This window comes from Lithobates pipiens, unplaced genomic scaffold, assembly GCF_037356315.1.
Source record: "Lithobates pipiens isolate NorthernLeopardFrog02 unplaced genomic scaffold, aLitPip1_a1.2 Scaffold_27, whole genome shotgun sequence".
Taxonomy (NCBI): domain Eukaryota; kingdom Metazoa; phylum Chordata; class Amphibia; order Anura; family Ranidae; genus Lithobates; species Lithobates pipiens.
Window position 1 is genome coordinate 4669726 of NW_027507788.1, and position 6499 is coordinate 4676224.

Consider the following 6499-nt stretch of genomic DNA (forward strand, 5'->3'; position numbering starts at 1 on the left):
GTGTTACATTTGGTGTTATCGCTCTCACTCTCTCATACTGGTCACTGGAAGTACAACATGGCACCTCATGGCAAAGAACTCTCTGAGGATCTGATATAAGAATTGTTGCGCTACATAAAGATGGCCTAGGCTATAAGAAGATTGCCAAGACCCTGAAACTGAGCTGCAGCACGGTGGCCAAGACCATACAGCGGTATAACAGGACAGGCTCCCCTCAGAACAGGCCTCGCCATGGTCCACCAAAGAAGTTGAGGTCACGTGCTCAGCGTCATATCAAGAGGTTGTCTTTGGGAAATAGACGTACGAGTGCTGCCAGCATTGCTGCAGAGGTTGTAGGGGGGGGGGGTGGGGGGTCAGCCTGTCAGTGCTGAGACCATACGCCGCACACTGCATCAAATTGGTCTGCATGGCTGTCATCCCAGAAGGAAGCCTCTTCTAAAGATGATGCACAAGAAAGACCACAAACAGTTTGCTGAAGACAAGCAGACTAAGGAGATGGATTACTAGAACCATGTCCTGTGCTCTGATGAGACCAAGATAAACGTATTTGATGTCAGATGGTGACAAGCGTGTGTGGGGGCAACCAGGTGAGGAGGACAAAGACAAGTGTGTCTTGTCTACAGTCAGGCATGGTGGTGGGGGTGTCATGGTCTGGGGCTGCATGAGTGCTGCCGGCACTGGGGGGCTACAGATCATTGAGGGAACCATGAATGCCAACATGTACTGTGACATACAGAAGCAGAGCATGATCCCCTCCCTTCAGAGACTGGGCCGCAGGGCAGTATTCCAACATGATAACCACCCCAAACACACCTCCAAGATGACCACTGCCTTGCTAAAGAAGCTGAGGGTAAAGGTGATGGACTGGCCAAGCATGTCTCCAGACCTAAACCCTATTGATCATCTGTGGGACATCCTCAGAGGGAAGGGGGAGGAGGGGAAGGTCTCCAACATCCACCAGCTCTGTGATGTCATCATGGGGGAGGGGAAGAGGACTCCAGTGGTGACCTGTGAAGCTCCGGTGACCTCGATGCCCAAGAGGGTGAAGGCAGTGCTGGAAAATAATGGCGGCCACACAAAATATTGACACTTTGGGCCCAATTTGGAGATTTTCACTTAGGGGTGTACTGACTTTTGTTGCCAGCGGTTTAGACATTAATGGCTGTGTGTTGTGTTATTTTGAGGGGACAGGAAATTTACACTGTTATACAAGCTGTACACTCACTACTTTACATTGTAGACAAGTGTCATTTCTTCAGTGTTGTCACATGAAAAGAAAGAAGAAAAGATTTACACAAATATCACTGAGGGGTGTACTTACTTTTGTCAGATACATATATACACACATACAGTAACTAAACATTTTTTTAATTACAGTATATATGTAATCAAAACTATAACTGAGGCTGTAAATAGAGGCGCACACACGTAGTATTCTGCGGCAAAACACGCGGATAGTGATGATATGTTAAATAAGAATTATAGCGGCACACTTTGTGCGCGGCGGTGAAACGCGTGGAGAACATCGGCGTGCTCTGATAGTGACCGGCCTGCAGGGGAATAATTATATTAAATGATCTTCTAAACTGAAGTATCATCACAATACAAAAGCCAAAAAATAAAAAATAAAAACGTCAAACCCGACGATTGATGGGCCCCAAATGGGCATTTGTATAGAACACACCGACACCAACCAATCAACTGTCACAATATGTAGCAAGTAGATAATCATTACACAAACAGAAAACATCACAATAGATGTGACAATAGGCAGACAAGGAATGGGCAATTGTAATCATATGGGGGCAACAAACTGGCAGTTGTTACAATATTCAGACAAACTGCCAATTATGGCAACAGCAAACACCCACCCGCAAAAATCCATCTCCCTTCGCAAAACCCAACCAATCACAGTCCCCCTTTCCAAGCAAACCTCCCAACAAGCAAAAATCCCAATTCCCCTAGCAAGACCCCCAACAAGCAAAAATCCACCCTCCCCTAGCAAGACCCTCAACCAGCAAAAAAACACAATTCCCCTGGCAAGACCCCCAACAAGCAAAAATCCCCCTTCCCTTAGCAAAAACCACAGCAAGCAAAAATCTACCCTTCCCCTAGCAAGACCCCCAACAAGCAAAAATCCCCCTTCCCTTAGCAAAACCCCCCCCAACAAGCAAAAAATCCACCCTGCCCTAGCAGAACCCACAACAAGCAAAAATCCATCTCCCTTCACAAATCCCAACCAATCAAAATCCTCCTTACCCAGCAAACCTCCCAACAAGAAAAAAAAATCCACCCTCCCCTAGCAAGACCCCCAACAAGCAAAAACCCACCCTGCCCTAGCAGTACCCCCAACAAGCAAAAATCCCAATTCCCCTAGCAAGACCCCCAGCAAGCAAATGTCCCCCTTCCCTTAGCAAAACCCCCCAACAAGCAAAAATCTCCCTTCCCTTAGCAAAACCCCCCCAACAAGCAAAAATCCACCCTGCCCTAGCAAGACACCCAACAAGCAAAATTCCACCCTCCCCTAGCAAGACCCCCAACAAGCAAAAACCCACCCTGCCCTAGCAGTACCCCCAACAAGCAAAAACCCACCCTGCCCTAGCAGTACCCCCAACAAGCAAAAATCCCAATTCCCCTAGCAAGACCCCCAGCAAGCAAATGTCCCCCTTCCCTTAGCAAAACCCCCCAACAAGCAAAAATCTCCCTTCCCTTAGCAAAACCCCCCCCCCAACAAGCAAAAATCCACCCTGCCCTAGCAAGACACCCAACAAGCAAAAATCCACCCTCCCCTAGCAGAACCCACACAACAAGCAAAAATCCATTTCTCTTCACAAATCCCAACCAATCAAAATCCTCCTTACCCAGCAAATCTCCCAACAAGAAAAAAAATCCACCCTCCCCTAGCAAGCAAAAACGCACCCTGCGCGAGCAGTACCCCCAACAAGCAAAAACCCCAATTCCCCTAGCAAGACCCCCAACAAGCAAATGTCCCCCTTCCCTTAGCAAAAACCACAACAAGCAAAAATCCATCTCCCTTCACAAATCTCAACCAATCAAAATCCTCCTTACCCAGCAAACCTCCCAACAAGAAAAAAATCTCCCTTCCCCTAGCAAGACCCCCAACAAGCAAAAATTCACCTTCCCCTAGCAAGACCCCCAACAAGCAAAAATCCAACCTGCCCTAGCAAGACCCACAACAAGCAAAAACCCACCCTTCCCCTAGCAAGACCCCCAACAAGCAAAAATCCACCTTCCCTAGCATAACCCACAATAAGCAAAAATCCACCCTTCCCCTAGCAAGACCCCCAACAAGCAAAAATTCACCTTCCCCTAGCAAGACCCCAAACAAGCAAAAATCCAACCTGACCTAGCAAGACCCCCAACAAGCAAAAACCCACCCTTCCCCTAGCAAGACCCCCAACAAGCAAAAATCCACCTTCCCTAGCATAACCCACAATAAGCAAAAATCCACCCTTCCCCTAGCAAGACCCCCAACAATCAGAAATCCACCCTCCCCTAGCAACACCCCCAACAAGCAAAAAATCCCAATTCCCCTAGCAAGACTACCAACAAGCAAATGCCCCCCTTCCCTTAGCAAAAACCACAATAAGCAAAACTCCACCCTTCCCTAGCAAGACCGCCAACAAGCAAATATTACCCTTCCCTTATCAAAACTCCCAACCAGCAAAAATACCCCTTCCCCCACCAGAAAACCTCCCAACAAGCAAAAATCCACCCTTCCCCTAGCAGAACCCACAACAAGCAAAAACTCATCTTCCCCTGGCAAACCCCCAACAAGTAAAAATCCATCTCCCTGCACAAATCCCAACCAATCAAAATCCTCCTTACCCAGCAAACCTCCCAACAAGAAAAAAATCTCCCTTTCCCTAGCAAGACAGGACTTCTTATGACTTTCTTTCTCCAATGTCTTTCTTCTTGTCACTCTTCCATAAAGGGCAGATTTGTGGAGAGACGACTAATAGTTGTCCTGTGGACAGATTCTCCCCCCTGAGCTGTGGATCTCTGCAGCTCCTCCAGAGTTACCATGGACCTCTTGGCTGCTTCTCTGATGAAGGCTCTCCTTGCCCGGCCCGGTCAGTTTAGGTGGACGGCCGTGTCTTGGTAGGTTTGCAGTTGTGCCCATACTCTTTCCATTTTCCGATGATGGATTGAACAGAGCTCCGTGAGATGATCAAAGCTTGGGAGATTTTATTATAACCCAACCCTGCTTTATACTTCTCCACAACTTTATCCCTGACCTGTCTGGTGTGTTCCTTGGCCTTCATGACGCTGTTTGTTCACTAAGGTTCTCTAACAAACCTCTGAGGGCTTCACAGAACAGCTGTATTTATACTGAGATTAAATGACACACAGGTGGACTCTATTTACTAATTAGGTGACTTCTGAAGGCAATTGGTTCCATTAGATTTTAGTTAGGGGTATCAGAGTAAAGGAGGTCGAATACAAATGCCCCCCCCCCCCCCACACACACACACTTTTCACATTTTTTTGTATAATTTATCATTTTTCTTCCACTTCACAATTATGTGACACTTTGTGTTGGTCCATCACATAAAATCCCAATAAAAGACATTTACGTTTTTGGGTGTAACATGAGAAAATGTGGGGAATGTCAAGGGGTATGAATACTTTTTCAAGGCACTGTATATATGGGGGAGGGGGTGTTATTAACGGATCACTAATGACCAATTAACATTTAATGTGACATTAGAGCGGGTGCCGCTCGTGTGTCCCCGAGGGCCGTATTGATCTTCTATACACTCGGCGTCACGTACGGCACGGAGAGCGTCTCATGGCGGAGCCGTACAATGAGATCTAATTAACAGCCACTTCACATGCCATTATCCGGCGTATTTCACCCCCTCGCTAATACCCGCTCATCCCCCGCCCCCACCAGAGCCCACATTATATCCCATAATCACCCATCGAGCGTCACGCCGCGATTATTGTCTTCCAGGGACATCACCTATAGAGAGAGACCTCCGCCTGGCACGACTCATCCGCGGCACATCGCCAACCACTCAGCCCATCACCCCCCCGATTAACACACTATTTATTATATACAGAACAATAGGCAAATGCCCCCTCCCAAAGAAAATAACCCTCCATATAGAGACTAACCCCCCCCCCATCATGCAGAGTAACTGCCACTGCACCAACCCCCTTAAAGAGAAAGAGACCTCAGACTGGCATGACTCACCCATGGCACACCGCCAACCACTCAGCCCCTCCCCTCCGGGATTAGGACACTATTCTACATAGAAAAATATGTAACTGCCCCCTTCCAAAGAATATAACCACCCCCCACATTAGGAGAATAAGCCCCTTCATCATACAGAGTAACTGCCACTGCCCTCCTTTTACAGAGAGCTAGAGACCTCAGCCTGGCACAACTCATCCATGGCACACCACCGCCAACCACTCGCCCCAGGATTAGGACACTATTATACACAGAACAATATGTAACTGCCCCCCTCTCCCCCACAGAAAAAAAATACCCCATTTACCATAGAAGGTAACTGCCACTGCGACACCCATCGTTACAGAGAAAGGCCTCGGCCTGGCACAAATCAGCAGCACGCCGACAACCACTTAGCCCGCCGCCTCAGTAATGGGACACTATTTACTATATACAGAACAAAAGAACTGCCCCCCTCCTTCATTATAGAGAATAACTGCCACTGCCCCACCCCCTTTACAGGAATGGGAGTGGCCTAGGCTGAGGAGGAAGAGGCGTGCTCTTTCCTTTGAATCATTCAGCAATCTGTGTAATCTGATCTCTCCACTGTTCAGGTTTATTATACAACACGGCTATAAATCCCTTTCCCCAGCCGAGATCCCACTGCCTGCCAGTATAATTAGCCCAGAGGGGATTTTGTTTTATTCTCCCAGGAGTCCTGGATGAACACGCGGGAAGTGATGGCGGCTTCTGACGAAGTCCTGGATGAACACGCGGGAAGTGATGGCGGCTTCTGACGAAGTCCTGGATGAACACGCGGGAAGTGATGGCGGCTTTTGATGAAGTCCTGGATGAACACGCAGGAAGTGATGGCGTCTTCTGACGAGTTCCTGGATGAACACGCAGGAAGTGATGGCGGCTTCTGACGAAGCCCTGGATGAACACGCAGGAAGTGATGGCGGCTTTTGATGAAGTCCTGGATGAACACGCGGGAAGTGATGGCGTCTTCTGACGAAGACCTGGATGAACACTCGGGAAGTGATGGCGGCTTCTGACGAAGACCTGGATGAACACTCGGGAAGTGATGGCGGCTTCTGACGAAGACCTGGATGAACACTCGGGAAGTGATGGCGTCTTCTGACGAAGACCTGGATGAACACTCAGGAAGTGATGGCGGCTTCTGACGAAGTCCTGGATGAACCCGCGGGAAGTGATGGCGGCTTCTGACGAAGTCCTGGATGAACACGCGGGAAGTGATGGCGGCTTCTGACGAAGTCCTGGATGAACACGCAGGAAGTG